We start from the raw sequence: 23,816 nt of genomic DNA, 5'->3' as shown, positions 1-23,816 counted from the left end.
AAGAACACAACTGTTGCTAACAACTAAAAAATAAGTATCAAACAGAAAACAATGGAAACAGGCATGGTGGGCATGAGAAAGCAGCAAATGTAATCAATGAATAATTCCAAAACACAGACATAAAAGATGCCATTAAGGACTTGATTAATAATAAAAGAATAAAAGCTAGTCAAGTGGCAAGAATAAGGGATGTCAGGTATTCACCCTGATAGCCCACTGGTAATCTGGCAATTTCAGGAGAAAAATTGCACATTAGGTCAATACCCTCTCATGGTTTTTTTTTGGAAAATAAAAGCAAAAGTCACAAAGTCTATGTTAGCAAAAAATTGTAAAATGAGGGAAACTAGGGAATGGTTGAACAAATTGTGGTATCTGTTGGTGATGGAATACTATTATGCTCAAAGGAATAATGAACTGGAGGAAGTCCATGTGAACTGGAACGACCTCCAGGAACTGATGCAGAGTGAAAGGACCAGAACCAGGAGAACATTGTACACAGAGACTGATACACTGTGGTACAATCAAATGAAATGGACTTCTCTACTAGCAGCAATGCAATGATCCAGCAAAATTCTGAGGGATTCATGAGAAAGAACACTATCCACATTCAGGAAAAACTGTGGGAGTAGAAACATAGAAGACAAACAACTGCTTGATCACATGAGTTGATGGGGATATGATTGGGGATATAGACTCTAAACAATCACCCTAGTGCAAATATCAATAATATGGAACTAGGTCTTGATAAATGACACAGGTAAAACCCAGTAGAATTGCATGTTGGCTATGGGAGGGGGTGTGTGGGAGGGGAGGGAAAGAACATGAATCATGTAACCATGGAAAAATATTCTAAATTAAAGAATTTTTTTTCCAAATTTAAAAAAGGTCACAAAGTTTGGGCAAATGTGCATCGGCTTTGAATTTTTGTATTTTTAGAAGGAATGCCCAAACAAGATAATTGAATATTTGAGTGCATAATGAAACAGAGCAAAAGAACTGATTAAAAAATAAATTAACCAGTATTTGGAGTAAAAACATAAAAGTTTTCAATGTCTATCCACTATATCAACCATAATTATTGGTGCAAAAAAAGAATTGTATCCAAGCTTAACAAGAAGAGGCAATTTCTACAAATGTCTTAAGATAGAAATGGCAATGCAAGAATGATAGGTTTTCTTGCTAAAAATGAAATATGACCTTTCTGGCTTACTAAACCTGGAAATCAGGAGTTGGTAGATAGATAATTACAAATTGAGACATTTTCAAAATAGTCACATGCTCCACAATTTATCCAAAGCAAAATCCACACAGTTGATTGAAAAGGAGGTGTATCCAGAATGTCATTACCATGAAAGAATATCATTTCCAGCATAAATGTTGCATGAGACAAGTTGTCATTGAACTAATGCCTAGTGTTGCTCACTTAAAAATATGAGTTTCCCCCCCTTGTTTACTATCTAGTTGATCTTCCTCCCACATTTAAATAATGATATGAAAAGTTCTTCATGAGAATGTGACCTTCTTGAAGGCAAGGGCTGTCTTTGTCTATTTTTGTAGCCACAATACTGAATACACTGCCTAGTATTATTAATTAACTGACCTCTAGCCCATATGACTTGAATTTTTTTGTTTCCCCACGGACATAATATTGATTTAGTAGAGTATTCTGTTTATCCTTATGACTTAGAAGATGCCCTTGTTTCCGCTACCCAGGAGGGAATCTTTCTCTTTAGTTCCTAATAATCAACTCTAATCTGATGATTTTATTCTGATGATCAATTCCCCCATAAGGATCAGGGATTTTGTTGCCTTGTTCCATTATACAAATAAGAACAAATACACACACATAACAAATACATGCATGCCTCCCCTAACCTGACATGGGTTCTTTTTTTTTCCCTACAGTAATATTTTATTTTTTCCCACTTACATGTTAACGCAATTGCTGGCATTCATATTCTAACATTTTGTGTTCTACATTATCTCTCCCCCCAGAGACAACAAGCAATTTGCTATTGGTTATGCATTGATGTGGGTTCTTAGCCTGTGGTCTATAAACTTGTTTCAAAGAATATTTTGATAACTGTATTTCAGTATAATCATTTGCCCTGGTAATCTTATGTGCTTTATTTTACACATTTAAAACATTATTGGGGAGGGGACCCAAAGGTTTCACCAGAGGGCCAACAGGGTTCATGACTCAATAAAAGGCTTAAGAACCCATCACTAGTAGCACACATAATACTGAGTCAGTTGTCTGCAAATCTTCCTATAAGAAATGCTTGAGATGAGGACTCCAGAGGAAATATTCCAAGAGTGGGACTAAGCCTTCACAGAACTGGTAATGCTTCAGGGACTTTTAGGAGGTTTTGATAGAAGCATATGTATTCATGACACATATCTAGGGAGATGCTCTACAGGAAATAGTTTGTACCAGGAGCTGGGAGCTAGGTGAACAGTTTCATAAGCAGAAAAAAAAGCAACTGAATATCCACCATAAGAACTTGGATTCTGGGAGGAAAACAGAATTGGTGGTTGAAAGTCTGTGCAAATTGTCAGCAACCTTTTGGGACCATGGTACAGGTAGAATCAACTGTCCCATCTCTTAACTTCACAGTGAACACGTAAAATTCTTTCACTGGTATAGTGAAAATGTTTCTTTATATAATACTATGACATTTCTAACACTGGATAGCTTTCTAATTTTCCCAACGCTTATTTCATTATTTGGGATCTAAATTGTTGCTTTGTCTCATGATTCTATTTTAAATTACTGTGGAAATTATGAGCTGTTTTGCTAAAACAAAAAAAATATGTTTTGACCTCCCTGGACAATATACTCTATAAGACTACCATCCTGACCACAGAGGTAGCACTACCAAATTGAATACAAAACTAGGACAATGGACAGTTCTTCAAGACTCTGCCTCTGGAGATAAGTGGCTGAGATATTTAGGGGTGGAGTGGGGAATACCCCATTCTCACTTTGAAGTAAAAAATGTTCCCATCCCAGCTTTGAAATAAATTCCCTTCCAGATGGCCAAAGTGGGGAATCCCCTAGAAACACCCTAATGTCCACACTGAAACCCCCAGCCATCAGAGAAATCATTGATAGTCCCTGGTCTACTTGATTGTCTCTCCCACTGTCAACTGATTCCTGGAGATCTTCCTCCCCATCCTTCAAGGATCATTTAAATTCAGGTATGGAATCCCCCTGGGCAATATCTTCCTCATCCTCTTCCTTATTCCCAATTAGGTTTTGCTGTTATGTTTACTGCCTCTGGAATGATCGCTGCTGCTTTAAGTGCCAATGTGTCACCAACAAAACTTCCTGCAGTGACTCTTGGGCTTGTCCCTTCTTGCCAGACTCCAAACAAACCAGCTAAATGGACAACAAGTCAGGCTGGGACCATGGGTACCTTTCTTTAGTCCATGAGCCACTGACCAAAATGGTTACTAAATACCACAGAAGGAGGAATCATGGGCTCCTGATAGAGACTCCACATTTCTTCCTCTTAATTCATGAGGTTATTCTGAATATGGATCACTCAGCCAAGTAGCCAGACTAATATCCTGATATGTATGGCACAGTGATTCAGGACCCCACAAATTGCTAGCCAGGGCTAGAATTGGGGCTCTTGGCAGCCACATAGATACTATGATGAGCATTGTGCTACAATTCAGGATTCAAAAAGAAGGGCTTGCAGTCTCAACCTCCTACATCACCATTAGGGAATTCCTTTCCCTCTTAGATCTATGAGAACTGACTGTGACTATAGCCAGGACCTCCACCTGCTGTTATCAGTGCAGTGGTCACCATGGATTCAGAACAGGGAATCTCTCCTTCCTATGAACAAGGCAAGGCCAGCACCCTCTAGGTAATATAACTGGCTACATCCAGTACTGACACTACCAAAATACTGGATAAAGAGAGGATATCCCAAAGTTTCTAGTTCAATGGTAACTTTTTAAGGACTTTTATGTTCAGAGGATCCCCATAGTCTGGGTCAATGGCACTCCCCAAATTCCTAGACTCTTCTATGCTGTTCCCAAACAAGCATTTCTCCATATCCCAACTCTTCCCTAAACATAAGTCTTGTCTTTGCAACCTGATTCCTCAGATGAGAAAAATCATTTTTTTCTCTGCCCTTCTCAAGATGTATCATTCTGCTATCATTAGCCAATATGCCCTGGCTTTCCATTCTTATCTTTCCCTCTTTTTAAATGATTCCAACCACCCTCAAGCTCTAAATTTATGCCATAATGAGCCCCAAAAGCTGTCTCTCACCCTCTTATTGATTTTTCATTTCTTCCACTCCTAGTACAGCTATCCCTAGCACTGCCCTTGTTTCTGAGGTTGGCTTCTTTATTTGATGGTTATTTTGGCACCTGAATCTCATCTCTGAAGGCTCCCATAACATAGGGGTTGAAGACACTGAAGACTAAGACCTAGAGCTCTAAGAATGAAGGACTTTCATTAATAGTTCTTGTTGTCATTAATGAATTTGTTGAGCAGCTGACACCTCAACCCTCCCAATTAAATAAGGTTCTTTCCCCTTCTTCCAGTTTGGATCTAGTGACACTAAAAAGAGACAATTCCATAAAGTATATTCAGGAACAACATTATGGGCATGGAGAGTATGAGAAATTTAGATTAGAGAACCATTGTTTGCCAGGGAGAACTATAAAATACCAGCAATATTATATGGGGACTGTAGTCTTCTTATCCAGAGGCTTTTCACAGTTGAGCCTTTTCTTATCTGGTAGGTCAGTATAGTGTTTACCATCACTTGGATTTTGGAAGCTTAATACTCCAGAACTTATTTCTTTGTAGGTTTTATGCCTATAATTCAGGTAAGTTGCCATCAGTTCAAGACAAGGGAACTGAGCTAATAAGAGGTAAAGTGATTTCATAATACAAGGTTCATTAGGACAAAAATTTTATATCATACTTTTCCACTCAATTATCATCATTTAAATAGAAATGAAAACTTTCTGTTAAAGTAAAAAACACACATAATTAGTAATTAATATTTTTTAAAGCTGTGCCTAACTAAGAACGAGTTCTTAACCTTTTATGTATCATGAGCCCTTCTTCTTTGTTAGCCTATCAACCCCTTCTCAGAATAATGTTTAAAAAACAAACCCTTAGCTTCTGTCAGCATTAATATTATGTATTGATTTCAAAGCAGAAGAGCAATAAGGGCTAAGCAATGGGGATTAAGTGACTTGCCCAGGGTTACATAGCTAGGAAGTGTCTGAGATCAGAATTGCACCCAGCATCTACTATCTCCAAGCCTGGTTTCTATCCACTGAGCAACCTAGCTGCCCTTAGAATAATGTTTTACAATACATTAAATACAAAAATATAATATTACAAAAAGCCCAATAACACAATAATGTTTTATAATACATTACATAAAAATCATAGTATTACAAAAAAAAACCCAATTACACTGAAATATCATTTTTTAAAATTCAGACTCCAGTTTAAGAACCTCTGATTTAAGGTTAAAGAAATATAAACCTCTGTGTCTGGTTCATTGCATCCCTTACCATCTTCAGTTTTTATCAATAAGTTGGAGAAATATTCCTGTTCCCCTCAGTTGCCACCCAGCTCAACAGTGGCTTGATCTATTTGTATTTGGTCCCTTTTAGTAACAACTGAAACAGACTGCTTTCTGTGAAAAGGTATTGAAGTTAACAAAATCCTAGTCTCTATTAGAATTTACTTCTTAAAATACAACCAAACAGAACATTACTGGATTTAAAATCAGAAACAAAGTTATTTCTCTACAAATGCTTGAGCATGATCCTTCTTAGCCTGTGTTTGAAGCAAAAAGGCTCTGGGTCCAAATCATAGCCTATATCCTGCATGACCTTGAACAATTCTCTTATTTAGGGTTTAGGTTCCTCACCTGCAAAATGTTTGGGCTGGATGAAGGTCCCTTTTAGCTCAATATCTATGATCCTTTGCCTTCTTAAGATCCAATCCATCCCTTAGCATGTAGATTCTTGAGCTATTTGTATAATAGGTCTGATACATCCTGTATCACTGGAACAAAAACTCTTAAGATGTGTCCAATTTATTTATAAGCATCTATAAATAACAGTTATTAAAGAGAGAAATTATTATCGTATAACATTATTCAGACAAAAACAGCTGCAATATCTAAGAGAGATGTCCTTGGTAATAAAGCACTTTTTTTTTCATTTATGTTAACTCCCTCCCTGGAAAAATACTTTACTAGCTGTGGGTAATGAAATTCAGGCATCTAAATTGGTTTTTCTAAGTAACTACTGATAATAGAAATAGGCATCTGATATTTCTATTCCCTCCTTTTTCTACTCTTCTATTTATTGTTGTTTCCCTTGTTTTTCCAACTCTACATCTCTGTTTTAAACTTTATAATATTAAATGTAACCAGTTTATAATTCTATAAATAGCTTCTTAAATTAAAGAAAGACATTATGTAAATGCACCAAATATACAAAGGCCATTTAACAAAGGACCTAGCACAGTATACAGAGCCAAGAGAGTTTCTTGAACATAATAGGTGCTTAATAAATGATGAATGAATAAATGGTCTAACTGGAAGAGTTGGCCATCTCTATAAAGATGAAGCTAAGTAACACATTCTATGGAGCACCTAGATGGTACAGTGGGTAGAGTTTCCTGCCTGGAGTCAGGAAGACTTATCTTCCTGAGGACAAATCTGAACTTAGACACTTACTAGCTATGTGACTTAACCATGTAACCATAACAAGTTATTTAACAATGCTTGCCTCAGTTTTCTCATCTTCAAAATGAGCTAGAGATGGAAATGGGAAACAATTTAGTATCTTTGCTAAGAAAACCTCAAATGGGATATCCATTAATTTGGGGATGGTTGAATAAATTGTGAAGCATGTTGGTGATGTAATACAGTTGCACTATAAGAAATGATAAGCAAGATGATTTCAGAAAACACTGAAAAGATCTACAGGAACTGATGCAGAGATAAATAAGCAGACTCAGGAAAACATTTCACACAATAACAGCAATATTATATGATTACAAACTCTGAAAACTTGGCTACTCTCAGCAATGCCATGACCTGGACAATCCTGAAAGGTTTTTGATGGGGAAGGTCCCCACCTCCAAAGAAAGAACCTTTGGAGTTGGATGGTTGCAGATCAAAGCATACTATCCTTCACATCAGTGTATTTATGATTTTATTTTGGTATTTGGGTTGCTCATACAATAATGACAAATATGGAAGTGTGTTTTGCATGACAATAAAAATTAAAGACAGAAAAGCTCAAATGGAGTCATGAAGAATCAGATGCAACTGGAAAAAAACAACAACACTGAAAAGTCATTCTGTTAAACAATTCTTTCAAGAATGCTTATCCATTTGCCCTAGGACCATATTTGCCAAATGACTGGCTGAGAATAGCCACAGAACCAAGCAAAACTATCTTAAGTGGCTCATGTGGGGAATAAACTCATGACCATAGCCTGATTGTAATGCTGCCATGTTGGTTAATCAACTTGGTAGATGGATATTATAGATTTGTGTCACTGAAATCTGAAGGACCCTATATTTCTTCCTGGCAAATATAAATCATAGATTAAGCTACATAAGGGGACTTAAGTAGGCATTTGGCCTGAGGACCTCTTAATTTTATAGATGAGGAGATTTTGGCTCAGAGAAATCATGGATCTTGCCTGACATAATAAGTGAGAGAGGTAGGATGGGAACATAATCAAGTCATTTGGCATATAATCTGGTATATTTTCCACTATACTATACATGACATCATGTGGAAAGCAAAGATAAAAACAAAAAACTGTATAGAAAAGATTATTTACTACTTTGATTTTTTTTTCTTATTGGACAGAACTGATTCTAGGGAATCTGTGAATCACATAGACATGGCAGCAGTTAGATGCCCATGACTCACACTATCAAGTACTAGATAGAAGCCTCTAGACCAGTAGTCTCCAAAGTCTCTTAAGGAAATTTTGACCTAACGTGATCCAGCCATATATACAGCTACTGTTAGGCAAAATTATCAAAACAATCCAGTCTCCACACAGCTGACAGTTATTTTCCCCAACTACAAGTTTGACCAGGTCACTCTTCTACTCAATTGACTCTAGTGGCTCTATAATAACTAAAATTACCTATTATTTTATCTTTACCTTATCCTTTTAAATTTCTATTTCTGCAGAATTATAACATAGATAATAACTTGTAGGTATTAACATGTATATAATTTATTGTTACATAAAAGAAGTACATGCTCAAAAAAATTGGAAACTGCTATTGATTCCAGGGATTCTTAGGCAGATAAATCTTCCTGGGAACACTGATCCAAACTGAAAAGTTCTTAGATTAAAACATGACCCATGTTGAATTTTTCCTTATTACATCAGGTACTTTGTTCAAACATAAAACCAAAGCCATCCTTGGCTTTCTAGTGGCCTTTCTACTCCAAAATCACTTCCAAGGTATGAACCTAGTGATACTAGATTCTCCCACACATCAGATGTTTTAACTGGAGTTGTTGCAATGTGAAAAGGATATTATTATTATGATTTTCTAGATAAAGAAAAAGAGGGGAAGAGCCAAGATAGAGGCTTAGTAGCAATTAAAACTGAAACCTCTCTGACAATCCTTCTAAATCAATCTTTAAAAAGACGTCAAAATGACATGAATCAAAAACGAACAGGAGGATGGACTGAGGGAGCTCTCCCACTGAATACAATTTGAAATTCATTTTCATACAAAACTGCTCACAAAGTGGTGAAGAAGTAACCCCAGGGCAAAGTAGCTCATGGTGCAGGGCCCTGCAAGCCAGCAGCAAAGGAGACCAAACCAGCAATTTTCAGAATTCCCAGTCCACAGACATAAAGAAAAGGCTGAGAAAATGAGCAATAAGTAAAAGAAACATCTAACTTTAAAAAAATTTCTGTGGAGACAAAGAAGGAAACACAGATTCAATGGGAGATGGTAAGATCTGAGCGACCACATGCAAAACTTCAGAGAAAAATGGAAATTGGTCTCAAGCACTGGAAGAACTAAAAAGGAAATTAAAAAATCAAATAAGACAGGTCAAATAAAATGGGAAAAGGAAATTAAAGTAATGCAAAAAAAATAACAACTTAAAAAGTAAAATTGGTCAACTGGAAAAAAGTTCAAAAACCCAATAAAGAAAAGAATGTCTTGAAAAACAGAACTTACTGGAAAAAAGAGGCAAAAAATATACAATTAAGAAAAGATTTTCATGAAAGGTAGAATGGACCAAATGGAAAAGGAGGATCAAAAGGTCATGGAAGAAATTCAGTCTTTAAAATTTAAAACTGGACAAATAGAAGCTAATGATTTCACAAGGCAGCATGAAACAATAAAATGAAATCAAAAGAATGAAAAAAAAATGAAATATCTCATTGAAAAAACAAGTGACCTGAAAAATAGATTGAGGAAAAACAATTTAAGAATTATTGGACCACTTGAAATTCATGACCAAACAAACAAACAAAAAAGATTAAACATCATATTGCAAGAAATTATCAAAGAAAACTGCCCTGACATTCTTAAACAAGAGGGTGAAATGGAAATTGAAAGAATCCACAGATCACCTCCTGCAATAAATCTCCAAATGACAACTCCCAGAGATGTTACTGCCAAGTTCAAGAGCTCCCAAGCCAAGGAGAAAATATTGCAAGTAGCCAGAAAGAAATAATTCAAATATCATAGAGCCCCATTCAGGATTACACAGGATCTGGTGGCTTCCACATTGAAGAACCAGAAGGCCTGGAATATGATATTCTGGAAGGCAAGGGAACTGGGTTTACAACTGAGGATCAAGGAAAAGTATGGTCATTTCATAAAACAGAAGATTTCTAAACATTCCTGAAGAAAAGACCAGAGTTAAATAGAAAATTTGATGTCCAAACACAAAATTAAAGAGAAGCAAGGAGAATGGAGGGAGTGATTAAAAGGGAAAAAAAGTGACGTAGAGGGAAAGAGTGAAAGGAGAGTGTGAAGGATTAAAAAAGGAAATTGAGATAGAAGGGAAAACACAGATGGTAATCATAGTAGTAGTAGTAGTCTCTCAGTAACCGAGGATGACGATTGTCTTTGTGCACTTTCATCTGTGATGTAGATGAGTGTGCACAAAAACATTTGTGCGTGAAGGAGATTTAAGTGGAAAAGTTGATGCACAGAGACAGTCCCACTCTCTTGGCGTTGGAAGCCTGGGTCCAGAGGCACGAAAAGTCGTTACACCTGGAGACTTCCTCAGCTGCACTGGATGGCCGTGTTGTCTTTTGTGCTCCAACACGCCCCGAGCACTCCACAGTGCTTTGCTGCGTTGCCCTCTCAGCCGTTGAACCTTCTTATTGGTTTCTTCCGCCTGTTCAGCCTAAGCAGTCTTCACATGCTGGGTGAGCAAAGCCCTGGTTCACCAGGGGTCGACGACCCGATGGCTACCCTCACAAGGTTTAGCCGGCCTGTCGAAGCCGTTGCCTGGGGTGTGGCCTCTGCTGCATGCTAGCAGCTACTGGGAGCCACAAGTGAGAGCTGGGTGTCAGGTGGGGGTCAGAGGCTGGAGAGCTGCCCTAAAAGGGCACGACAAGCCCTCCATACCAGAGATACTACCCCTCCCTGAACACCCCATATACCTCTTAACAGTATAATGTTAAATAATCCCATACAATGAGTCAATTGATCCAAACAATGTGAAGGGATATTTTGCAATTCACAGGTAACTTGATTTCATTACACTGACTGAACTCAGAGTCTTTAGATAAGAATTAAAGTCCTGTTACTACCATGTAAAAGCTGTAAAATCTTGGAGCAAGTCAGAACTGAGGCAAAACTTAGTTTTTCTTCTGTAAAAAAGGGGTAATAATATTTGCTGCATTGTTACAAAAGGATAAATCTCTAATGAAGGGAAAGAGAAAGGGATATATTTGGAAATTCATGCAGTACAAATCAATGAAAGTAAGATGAAAATTATTTAAAAAGAAATTAGAAGTAACAAATTAGAAAAGAGCTGATACAGAGAGATACACTGTGAGTACAAGTAACTATTCTCCAACAAGGGACTAGACATAAAAATTACAAAAAGCAGACAAAAATTCAAAAAAAGTTTAGAAACTATAGTCTATTTGGATTAGGAACAAACAGTTCTAAAGAATATATCACAATGGAGTAAGATACCTGATGGTAATCATAACCGTGAGTGTAAATGGGATGAATTCACCCATAAAGGGGAAGTGGATAGTAGAGTGGATTAAAAACCAGAATCCTACTATATGCTGTTTACAAGAAACACATTTGAGTCTTACAGAGTAAAAGGAAGAGGCTAGAGCAGAATTTATTGGACTTCAACTGGGACAAAAAAAAAGCAAGAGTAACGATCATGATCTCAGAGAAAGCCAAAGCAAAAATAGATCTGATTAAAAGAAAAAAGGAAGGTAATTCCATTTTGATAAAACATAGTATTGACAATGAAGTAACATCAGTATTTAATATCTATTCACCAAATTGCATCAAATGGCATAGCATCCAGATTTTTTAAGGAGAAACTAAAGGAGCTCAAGGAGGAAAAAGAAAGTAAAACTACATTAGTGGAGGACCTCAACCTTCCCCTATTTGAACTACATAAATCTAAACAAAAATAAATAAGAAAAAAGTAAAGGAAATGAATGAAATTTTATAAAAGTTAGCTACTTAACAAATTTGAATAGGGATAGATGATGAAAAAGGTAAAGAGAGGAAAAAATGGTTTGTCCAAGGTCACACGATAATAAGTGATAAAGACTTAAATTTAGGTCTTTGAGATTTTCATATCCAGATCTTTCTTTACTATATTACTCTGTTTCCTTGAAAGCCACAATATTACTGGCTTTGTTGTTCATTCAATCAGTTGTCTTGCTCTTCATGAACCAATGGACCCTAGCACACCAGGCTCTTTTATTCTCCACTGTCTCACAAGATCTGTCCAAACTCATATTGTTACTTCTATAACCCTATCTATCCACCTCATTCTCTTCCAACTCCTTTTCCTTTTGCTTCCAATCTTTCCCAGCATCAGGATCTTTTTCAAATGACTTTGTGTATGCAATCAAATCCCACCTCTGCTACTTGTCTTTCTGAGTTTGGGGCAAAACACTTAACTTTGCTGAGTCTCAGTTCCCTAATCTGTAAAAGGAGAGGGTTGGACTATAATGTTTAAGGTAACTTTCAACCATAAATTATGTAATCGTATGATCCTAATTATGAAGCAACCGAAATTCCAGGTCTCTGAGAAAAGGATTAATGATAACATGGCTTTCAGCCAAACTGAGCCCCTAACTCTAGCTGCCAGGCAGAATGATGTTAAAAACAATCAATCTGTAAGAATTTTGGCATTCAGATGAATCTCCTAAAAAGCTGATTATGTATAGAAATTTCATTATTGTTGCTTTTTAGGGCTACTGATATGTGTACACTCTGACATATAGGAAAATTTCCTAAAAACAACAATGACAACAACAGGAAAATCAATAGCTACAATTAATTTATCTGGAACTAGTATTCTAGTAAGGAAGTCAAAATAACTCCCCCTATAAACACACATGCACACACAGAAGAAATCCACACATGTTGGCAGGTGCCTATGAACTAAAATCTACACTTTATTTTTAAACATAAGATAATTCCATTAGTCAGTGAGAAAAAATATACTAGAAATTCTGGGGGATTTCTCTGAAATGATGCACCATCAATCCTTGTCGACTCCTCTAGAGATTATGCCAATATGACATTCCTCTTCCTGGCTTTCATTTACCTTGGGTTAACTCAAGCTATATGCCATCTTTTCCTACTATCATGAAAACAATGGCATTCCCTTTACCTCCTAGACTCTGTCTTCCATGCCTAAGAGGATAAATAGCAAATATACTAGTAATTGCCATTTATCTGGAATTTTAAGATTTGCAAAGCAAATGATCTCATCTGATTCTCCCAACAGCCCTGGGAAGTAAGGAGTATAGGTGTTAGTATTCTTTTCTACGAAGAAGGAAACTGAGATTCAAAGACCTGGGAGGCATCTCATGGTCACAAGAGCTAGTCTTGGAATCATGAGAATCCTGTATTCCAATTTCACCTTCAAGTCTAACACTTTTATTGCTAAACCCACAATGACTCATGAAATAAGTGTTCTTTTCAGATTATAAACCCTTATGGAGCTTAATGGAAAGAAGAAACTCCTTTGAGTAACTGCAGCCCTTTAAAATAATCTGAATAGATTTCATCTCCTGTGGGACTTTAGGAGATAACCTTCTGATTCTTCCTAAAAGGGTTTTCTCAGTCATAGAACCTTATAGCTTAATCTGTAAATATTGATTAAACACCTGCCTTGGGCCAGGCACTATTTTCTAAGTAATTTGCATTAAGAAATTGTAATAAGAGGTATAATTTCTACTTAATTAATAGAGAATTGGCCTTGAATTCAAGAAGACCTGGGTTCAAGGCCTGCCTCTGAAATATATTGGCTGTGTGATCCTGGGTAAACCTTTCAGTCTTCTAAGAAATTCATTAAGTTCCATTGAAGTCTGTTTTTTTTTTTTTCAGAATAATGATTTAAATGCATAAAATAATAATACATAGGATAACAAAGGAAAATAATTATTGTGAAATAAAGAGGGTTTTTTTCCCATTCAAATTCATGTACCCCTTCAGGAAATTTCTATTCCTGAGTTCCTCAGACCAGTGAAATCTCCTATATACTAGGCATTGTAACAAGTTCAAGGTTTACAAAATACAAAAATGAGATGATTCTGGTCTTCAAGCTTACCTTGTATTAAGTAAAAAAGAGATCATTGATATAAAAGTACTCTGAAATTATATGACTACAGTAAAATTATTTCCCTGAGAAATATTAGCACACATGGGTAATAGATAAAAATGTATATAATTATCAAACTCTTAGGAAAACAGGGAAGACAAGAAATAAATTAGACAGGAAGGCTAGGAGATTCTCCTCTGATTAGACTTTACTTCTGGCTTCTTAATCATTAAGAGGGAACCTCATAATCAGGAGCCACTTAATTAATCCCCATTTTTTAAAAAAACAATACTAAATACCTTAGAATTTGCATGGAAGGAATACTAATTTTTTTTTCTTTCAGTTATCTAAGCTTATAGGAAACCTTTCTGTTCTAACCCTGTGTCCACCACCCAGATATCATCATCCAATTGACAGTTGCTTACTTAAATTAGAAGTTTAGATGAAAGAAATTGCTTCATGTAAGCTAAACATAAGTTCAATTGAATTCAATATCTATTAATCTTTTATATTTTATTGCTAGTGAATACTGGAACATTCCAGATAGGAAGTAATAAAGGCTTATGCTAAATTAGCAGAAATTGGAAGAAAAGAGACTAGGTTGGCCAAGAAAAATACTGCTGAAATGGTATAAGCAGAATTGAAGACTAGTTTGATCACTCAAAGAGAAGAAAGAGGTGAAATGGGGGCTGCATTCCCCTTGGGAAAAACATGCACAATTTGTATATTTCCCCCATGGCCTGGGGAAAAAAAGAAGTGAGATGATGACCTTCATGACTCATTCCACCATATACCCATCCATATGAGCAATAGTCATCTACTTTGAGCTTGATGAGAGATAAAGAGAATGCCAAGACTTTAGAGGAAAAAAATGAACGTGCATATATTTGTATAGAAGAGGCCTGGAAAAATCTAGAACATGGGGAACTGCAGAGAAAAGTCAGGCCTAGGAAAGTAGGAAAAACGTAAGGATCCTGAAATCAAAGGAAAAGTAGAAAGGATGAGTCAACCAAAAGACAGCCTTTACTTAACCATGCTGCCTAAGGCAACTCTTGTGACAGGATAGATTATAATAATAGATAATGGGGAGGGGAAAAGAGAAGAAAAATAAAGCAAAAACCAAGGGCTTTAGTCTCTTCGGAAAAGCTTAAAATGCTTCTTCTACTGTATGTGTCAGTTTTATGAGTAATACCATAACACATCTTGTCAACCGGCCCCTCGGCAGACAACACTGAGATATTCTCCATACTGCCTTAATTAAGTGAGGACAATTAAACAGTCAAACTTAATCAGTGTACAAATTATCCATTAGGTTTTTGACCATCTAATCTTCCAGTTGCTAATTATAAAAGCCAGAGCTTCTTGGAGCTTACTGAGGGGGGAGTTGGGCAGGAAGTATGCCTAAAAAATTACTGCATACCCAACTCTTCTATGCTCTGATTCAAAACATCCAAAGTGATTCCCCCAGGCCTCCCAGGTCCTTAGTTGTGGCATCTCTCAAGTGGTTTTTATCCTTCAGAATGGAGATTTTCTCATTTCTTCTGTCCGTGTGTGTATGGTGGATGCGGATATATCTGTGGGACAAGAGTTATAGAGAAGGAGGGAGAGGGGAGGAGGATAAGGAGAAGAGGGAGAAAGAGGGAAGAGAGGAAGAGGGGAGATCCAAGTGGTGCAGTGGATACAATTTTGGAGCTGAACCTACAATCAGTAAGTTCAAAACTAGCCTCAGAAAGTCACTATCTACCTGACCTTGAGGAAGTCATTTAACCTATGTCTGTCTCAGTTTCCTCCTCTGAAATATGTGGAAAATAACACCACCTATCATCTAGGGTTATTATGAAGATAAAACGTGATAATATTTGCAAAACTCTTTACTGAGCTTAAAGCTCTGTTTAGATTAGGTTGCCTCTCAAATGTAAGTTCCTTGAGAGTAGGTAGAGATAGCTTCATTCCTCACATCTATATCCCCAACATACTTAATAAATATGGATTGATTCAATAATGTTCTGTGTGTGGATTTAATTTCCTTCCTTCCTTCCTTCCTTCCTCCCTTCCTTCTTTCTTTCTTTCCTTCCCTTCCTTCCTTTCCTTCCTTTCTTCCATCTTAGAATCAACACTGTGTAAGGGTTCTAAGGCAGTTGATGAGGTTTAAGTGTCTTGCCCAACAAGAAAGTGCCCAGGACTTCTGGGTCTGGTTCTCAGTCCACTGAGCTATCTAGTTGCTCCCAATCCAATGCAATTTTACAAATATTCATCAAGAACCCATGATGTGCTGGTTTCTAGGGAAACCCAGATACAAAACATCAGTCTCTGGGGAGAGACTCTAATAGGAGACAAAAAAATACATAAATATAGTTCATTATGATGCAAGAATTAGAAAATATCTAACAAGTCATCCAATATCAGCCTTATAACTAACTTGAAAAGAGAAAAATTCTTGAAGTTTTTTATTTCCAGTATTTTTATTTCCAGTGAGACAATTATGTTCATGATCATTATTTCAATTATTTCTTTAGTGATTGTTGAGAATTTAAGCTCTACTATCACTAGTGGCGGGTAATATAGTTGAGGAAATGATATTTATCATTGGATAAATTGGATGTGTAGCTTCATTCCATGATTCTCTAATGATTAATATCAAGGGAGACAAAATAGCAAGAGACATATAGTTATCAAGAATGCTTGTCACTTTAAAAATATATGTATAATATAGAAAAAATAAAAGAATATTTAAAAAAATACTGGGTTCAAGTGCAAGAATAATTCCATAAATATATGGGGTATCCTCTAAAATGGTCTTGTTTGCAGGTGATATTTTTCATCAAGGCATAGAACACTGTAAAGTTTCCTAAAAAACATCCGCAGTCATTCAGAGGAGGTAGGCTTCACTATCCACCCAGAAAAAGGGAAGGCACTATTTGTCAGACTGCAATGTTCCCAGTTCCCACAATGTTGTATTAGTACACATATCTAGGACAGACAATGAAGATGGACAGTAAGCTGAGCCCAGAATTGAAGAGGAGAAAGAGTGGATTGCAATTTAGGAAGGCATATGAAGCTTTTAACAGCCTTTAGTTTCTTCAGGAAACTTTTTAAAAAACAAAAATATTTTCCAGTGATACTTCAAAGTGAAGCCTAATAGATGAGCAACCTGTACATTGTGTGGAAACCAGTGTAATGTCAACAGAAGTAGAAGAAGCGTCCATGGATCTATTGAGTGGACTTTCTCTGAAAGATTTATATGAGGTCATGAACAAGAACTTCATAGAATGGGAAGGTGTGACTTGCCCTGTTGGTATTTGGTAGTCATATCAATGAAGTCAGGGATCTATTAATGACAGAAGATAATTAAAAAATTGGGAAATGATTAGCTAGTTAAGTGGGTGGTATCTGAAAAGAGGATTTGGATTTCAAAGTCAACTTTAAAACATGTTTTTTTTTATGAATTTATTTGTTTGTTAGTTACATTAAAATTCCCAGATATTTCACCCCCCACTCCCCTCCTTGTCCCACAGAAGGCAATCCATTAGAAATATGTACATATAAATTATCTTTCATGTTTCTATTTATCATTCTTTCTTTGAAGACAACCAACTTTTTAAAATAGCAAAGACAGGCTCTTAGTTAGGAATAGAATATACCTAACAGGGACTGATAAGAATTGATTTGACTGCAGTTTTATAAGTCTAATCAAAAAGGTTAGAAACTAAAAATGAAGATGGAGAAAGAAAACTGCTTTTTCAAGGCAGATATCATGGAGGATAACTACAATGTGGGAAACATAGCAGTAAAGATACTCAGAAAATTATTAGGAGACCAAAAATAAAATTTTAGTCAGTAAAAAAAACAAAAACAAAGCACACATGACCTCATATGTCTGAACACAATGGAGTTTTGGGATTTGTTAAAGAGAAATAGAGTCCAGGTCTAGGGAAGTAACAGCCCTACTGTTTTCTCCCTTGGTCAGACTACATCTAGAATATTATGATCAATTGCATTTTAGGAAGGACATTGATAAGTTCAAGTGTGTCTAGAGGAGAATCAACAGGGAGGCTAAGGGTTGGATGATCACACTACATGAGGAAAATTTGATGAAACGAGAATGTCCAGCCTGATTTAGGAGGTCATGTTAGCTGTCTTTTAGTATATAAAAAGCTACCATGTAGAAAAGAATTAAACTTTTTTTATGTGGCCTCAGAGGGTACTTTTAACAATATTAAGATAAAGTTGCAAAAAGGGGCAGTTAGGTTGACATAAAGTAAAAACTTCCTAATAAAAGTAGAAAGGGCTATCACAGAAAGAAGTTTTCAAGCAAAGACTAAATTGACCACTATACTGTAGAAGGAATTCTCATTCAGAAGAGGGTTTGGGCAAGATAATCACTAAACGTCCTTTTAACTTTGATATTCCAGGTGTCTCCAAACTATTGATGAATGTGGTGACCAACTGTTCATTTCTCATGCCCATTTCCATTCAAAAGTCATTGACTGTCTCATCTTGTTGCATTTAGGGGGTATACTAAATAGAAAAAATGAAAGTGTCAGAGATTCTTTGGGAAAGATGGCAGCAAGATGGACTAGAATACAGTTTCATTATTTGCCATGTACTATACTTCTATAATTTGATTTTATCTTCACAACAGTGCCAAAATGTGAATAGTTTTAAGTATTATTATTCCTGTTTTAAAGTTAAGGATAATGATGATAATAATGACAATAAAAAGAATAGTTAGTATTTACAGAGTGCCTACTATGTGCCAGGTACTGTGCTAAGTGCTTTCTAAATATCTCATTTGATGTTGGAGGGGATGTGGCAAAACTGGGACACTAATGCACTGCTGGTGGAGTTGTGAATTGGTCCAACCATTCTGGAAGGCATTTTGGAACTATGCCCAAAAGGCTTTAAAAGAATGCCTATCCTTTGACCCAGCCATAACACTACTGGGTTTGTACCCCAAAAAGAGATAACAGGGAAAAATACTTGTTCAAAAATATTTATAGCCGTGCTCTTTGTGGTGGCAAAAACTGGAAAATGAGGGGATATCCATCGATTGGGGAATGGCAGAACAAATTGTGGTATCTGATGGTGATAGAATACTATTGTGCTGAAAGAAATAATGAACTGGAGGAATTCCAAGTGAAGACCTCTTTGAGAACTATTCTCCAGGAATTGATGCAGAGTGAAAGTAGCAGAACCAGGACAACATTGCACACAGAGCCATTATAGCACAATCGAATATAATGGACTTTTCTACTAGCAGCAATGCAATGATCCAGGACAATTCTGAGGAATTTATGAGAAAGAACACTATCCACATCCAGAGAAAGAACTGTGGGAGTAGAAACACAGAAGAAAAACATATGATTGATCATGTAGTTTGATGGGGATATGATTAGGGTTTTCATGTTAAAGGATCACTCTACTGCAACTATGAATAACATGGAAATAGGTTTTGAACAATGATACATATATAACCCAGTGTTATGTATACATGTATATGATACATGTATAACCCAGTGGAGATGCTTGTTAGCTCTAGGAGGCGAGAGAGAAGGAAGGGCAATCATGAATCATGGAACCATGGAAAAATAGTCTGAAAAAATAAACAAACTAACAAATAAATAAATATCTTATTTGATCCTCACAAAAACTCTTAGAGGTAAGTGCTATAATTAGCCCCATTTTAGATTTTTTTATTTTTTGAAAATTTTATCTAATTAATTAATTTAGAATATTTTTTCATGGTTATATGATTCATGAATCACTCTTTTCTTTCTTTCACTTCACTCTTTCACTCTTCTCCACCTCCCCCTTCCCATAGCTGACATGCAATTCCATTGTGTTTTACATTTGCCATTGATCAAGACATATTTCCATATTATTGATTTTGCACCAGGGTGATCATTTAGAGTCTACATCCCCAATCATATCCCCATCAACCCATGTGATCAAGCAGTTGTTTTTCTTCTGTGTTTCTGCTCCCACAGTCCTTTCTCTGGATGTGGATAGTGTTCTTTCTCATAAGTCCCTCAGAATTGCCCTGGATCATTGCATTGCTGCTAGCAGAGAAGTCCATTACATTAAATTATGCCACAGTGTATCCATCTCTGTGTATAAGGTTCTCCTGGTTCTGCTTCTTTTGCTCTGCATCAATTCCTGGAGGTCATTCCAGTTCACATGGAATTCCTCCATTTGATTATTCCTTTGAGCACAATAGTATTCCATCACTAACAGATACAATAATTGGTTCAGCCATTTCCCAATTGAAGGGCACCCCCTCAATTTCCATTTTTTTGCCACCACAAAGAGTGCAGCTATAAATATTTTTATATAAGTCTTGTTCTTTAGGATCTCTTTGGGATATAAACCTAGCAGAGGTTCGGCTTATCCCCATTTAAGAGGTGAGAAAACAGAGGCAAACAGAGGTTAACTACCTTGCCCAGGTCACTCTGAGACCAAATTTGAATTCAAGTCTTCCAAACTCCAAGCCCAGGGCTCCCTCCACTGTGCTACATAGCTGTCATGTTAGTTTCCCAAGATCATACAATTATATATGGTTGAGTCCGGAATCAAACCCAGGTCTTCTTATCTCAGGTCCAGCATTTTGTTCACCAAATCACTGTGCTAAAGCAATCAGTTACAAACTAAAGCTATGATATCAAATTACTGATTCCTGTAGGAACCAAAGTTAAAAAAAACACCTAAGGTTGCTAATTGGCTAAAGATCAGCACCTTGCCACCAAATCAAATCAAAAACTCTTTATTGAATGCCTAATGCATGTCAAGATGCCATTTTACAGATGGTAAGTTCTTTGATAGGGACAAGGTTGGGAGATGAACTGGGAAGAAGGAGGTAAATGAGGCTTAGTATGCACTGGAATACATTAAGAATAGAGCCTTGTCATCTCCTATTCTTGGGTAGTTTCAAGAAGGAAATGGAGAAGTCATTCTCTAAAAGATAAGTGGTCAAAGGATGTAGGCAAATAGTTCTCAAAAGAATTATGAACTATTAAAAACAATATGAAACAATATACCAAATAACCCATAACATCAGAAATGCAAATAAAAAACTCTAAAGTATCATCCTATACACAGTAAAAGATGAGAATATTAATTGTTGGAGGGACTGAGGGAAACACAAAAGTACATTATTAATGGAGTTGTGAATAAGTACAAACATTTTGCAAAGCAACTTAAAATTATGCAAATAAAGTAGCCAAGATTTCTATATCAATGATCCAGGAATTCTACTACTAGAAAAATACCTCTGGATGTCACTAACACCCAAAGCATCAAAATATTTATAGCAGCATTTTTCATGGTATCAAAGAACTAGAAACCAAAAAGATGCCCATCAACTTTAGGACAGCTAAATAAAATGTGGTACATGAATGTAATAGGATATCACTGTGCTGTAAGAAATGAAAAATATGAACATAGAGAATCATGGAAAAACACATAAAATGATGCAGTCAAGTAAGTAGAAATTACAACCATGTGGAAGGAATATACACAAAACAATTAAAAATGAACAAGATTACAAAGAGCAAGCCTGGCCTCAAAGAACAGATATGAGGAAAGAGCCCCCCTCCCCCTTTGCAAGGATAGGGGATCTAAGAGTATGAACATTTAAAATATTTTCATATTTGTTCACTGTATTGATTGTTTTCATTTTTTCATTTTTCCATTCCTTCCCTTTAAAAAATTCTGTTATATGACTGCAGTTTATTAAAAAATTCTATTATATGTGATGGCTCTATGGGAAAAGGGGGAGTGAGAGAAATTTTTTGCAATAAAAAATATGAAAAAATTTACTTTTAAGAAGAAAACCAACAATTATTTGTCCAAGATGCTTTAGCTTTTTACCTACTTAAGAAAAAGTCAAGGAAGAAAGAAATTCATTTTTTATGGTCCTTCCTCTCCAGTTCTAGGATTCTCTGGTTACCCAGAGGATCCTAAATCCTTGGTGATTTAGGGAATTTCTGCAACACATTTGCAATTCCCATCAAAAACTCATTTTTCATTATATGTTGCTTACTTACATCCAAGTCCTTTAACATGTTTGCCTTGTTTTCTCTATTGTAAAATGGGGATAATAATGGCTCCTTTCTCTAAGGTTTATTGTGATGATAAAATGAGATAATATTTGTAAAGTGTTTAGCACATAGGCAATTTATTATATGAAGGTTTATTCCTTCTCATTATCTTCACTTCCCCCTTGGTTGCTTCCTTATATTTTATTCTCTATATCCTTATTTTATTCTGCAAGTTTGTTCTCTCCCACTGATAACCAGAGTCCCAACTAGGCGGTGGCCTATGCAGTCAGTAATAGAAATAAAGAGAGTTAAGCAAGAAGTCATCTAGATCAACCCTTCTTAAAAATATGAGAAAATTGAAAGCCAAGGGAAGTCAATGCCCCAAAGAAATCACATGGAGAGCGACAGCTGAGATGTGAGCCTATGTCCTTGGATGCCAGCACTGGCAAACCCCAAGATTCAAGCTTCTGATTCGCTTCAGGTAAAGTTGGGAGAATATTATGACATTTTGATTAAATACATCAATTTAAATATTTCACAGGTATTTCACAAGAACATGGATTCCCTCACAAGTCAAACTGTTTCAGTTGTAGTGTGCTTTTTTGGGTGGGAAAGAAGGGAAACTGCTTCAGCTCCTAGCTCAGCAAAACAATTACTATCTGTGTTTTCACTTTGAAATGAAACAAATTAGTGCTGTTTATCATGCTAGGGGATCATGAATCAGTTTGGCTTAAGTCCCTTTGGGTTTTCGTATGGTCCTTTTGGGTCTCTTTTTCAAGAAATACACGTTAATTCCACAATGAGAACAATGAAATATCTCCATGCAACAGTACCTCTGGGGCCTCAGAAGAGCTGTACTTAAAAAGCACACAGAGCGACATTACTCTGTGGCAGTGAGAGCTGAGGGGGTTCTTAACAGCAGGATTAAGGGCTTCATCAATCAGAAAATCTCCAGGGGTAGAACTAGTGCTCGAGAAGAGAGGCACTGTTAACTTTGGAGAGAGAGCAAGAAGGTACAGCCTTCAAAGGAATGAGACAGAAAAGGAGAACAAAGAAAGCTGAAGGTGAACAACTGGCAGAAAGAGGGCTTTCACTCTTGCGACTCTCTTAAGTATAGATGATGGATTCATTTTTATTGTAAAAAATAGTTCTCTCCTTCCTCCAAAAAAGAGAAAGATATTTAAGAATATTTTAGCTTTCATCAAATACAACAAAATGCTGGGATGGGTTGTTTTGTTTTTTCCTCCTCTGAGATAAAACTATAGAAAAATGTGTATGAGTTCAACTAATGTGTGATCCAAAAGTCATTGATGTTTTCTTTTACACTCTTCACCTTGTATGTCCAGCCTCGTTCCCTCCTGGCCAGGAATTTGCATGTCCCTCTTATGCATTTCATGATTATTGTCATCATCACCATCACAGTACCTAGAATTTATGTGGCATGTTTAATAAGGGTTTGCAAAGTACTTTATATGTTATCTCATTTGACACTCAAAACAATCCTGGGAGGGAGATGTTATTTACTGAAGTGGAAATTGAGGCAGGTAATTAAATGACTTGTCCAGGGTCACAAAACTAGTAGTTCTACCCTCTATCCAATGTGACAACCAGCTGAGAGAGAGAAAGACAGACAGAGAGAGAAAGAGAGAGAGACAGAGACAGAGAGACAGAGAGACACAGAGAGACAGAGAAGGAAATAACATTTACTAAGTACTGATGATGTATCAAGCATTGGGATATATATTACAAACAGGGAAGCTGGTCCCTGCCATCAAAAAACTTACATTTTAATGGAGGAAGATAAGACATCATGACAAGCTGGAAAATGGTATGGATGTTAGATTGTGGAGATTTTTAGAAAGTGGTGTGAAGTCTTAGTTCTAGAAAAATAAAGTGAAAACTCACCTAGAGCAGTAGGGAAACCCTGAGACAGAATTCAAGGGTCTATGGGGAGGA

At 36.4% G+C, this 23,816-nt stretch overlaps 1 protein-coding gene across 5 annotated transcripts in view; it reads right to left on the bottom strand.

The window, feature by feature from the left end:
• The window catches only part of LYPD6 (LY6/PLAUR domain containing 6), a 164,034-nt gene that overhangs the window by 39,135 nt on the left and 101,083 nt on the right, over window positions 1–23,816 (bottom strand). For 2 of the 5 annotated variants that reach the window (XM_001372256.4, XM_016433627.2), the window contains one exon: window positions 5,919–6,100. The exons of the other annotated variants lie outside the window; for them this stretch is intronic. The gene's annotated coding sequence lies outside the window, so the exon portion shown is untranslated. The remainder of the gene's footprint in view (window positions 1–5,918; window positions 6,101–23,816) is intronic. 5 annotated transcript variants of the gene reach the window in all.

Source organism: Monodelphis domestica, chromosome 4 (genome assembly GCF_027887165.1).
Source record: "Monodelphis domestica isolate mMonDom1 chromosome 4, mMonDom1.pri, whole genome shotgun sequence".
NCBI lineage: Eukaryota > Metazoa > Chordata > Mammalia > Didelphimorphia > Didelphidae > Monodelphis > Monodelphis domestica.
Note: the sequence above shows the minus strand (reverse complement) of the source record. Positions and strands in the feature narration are given on the sequence as shown.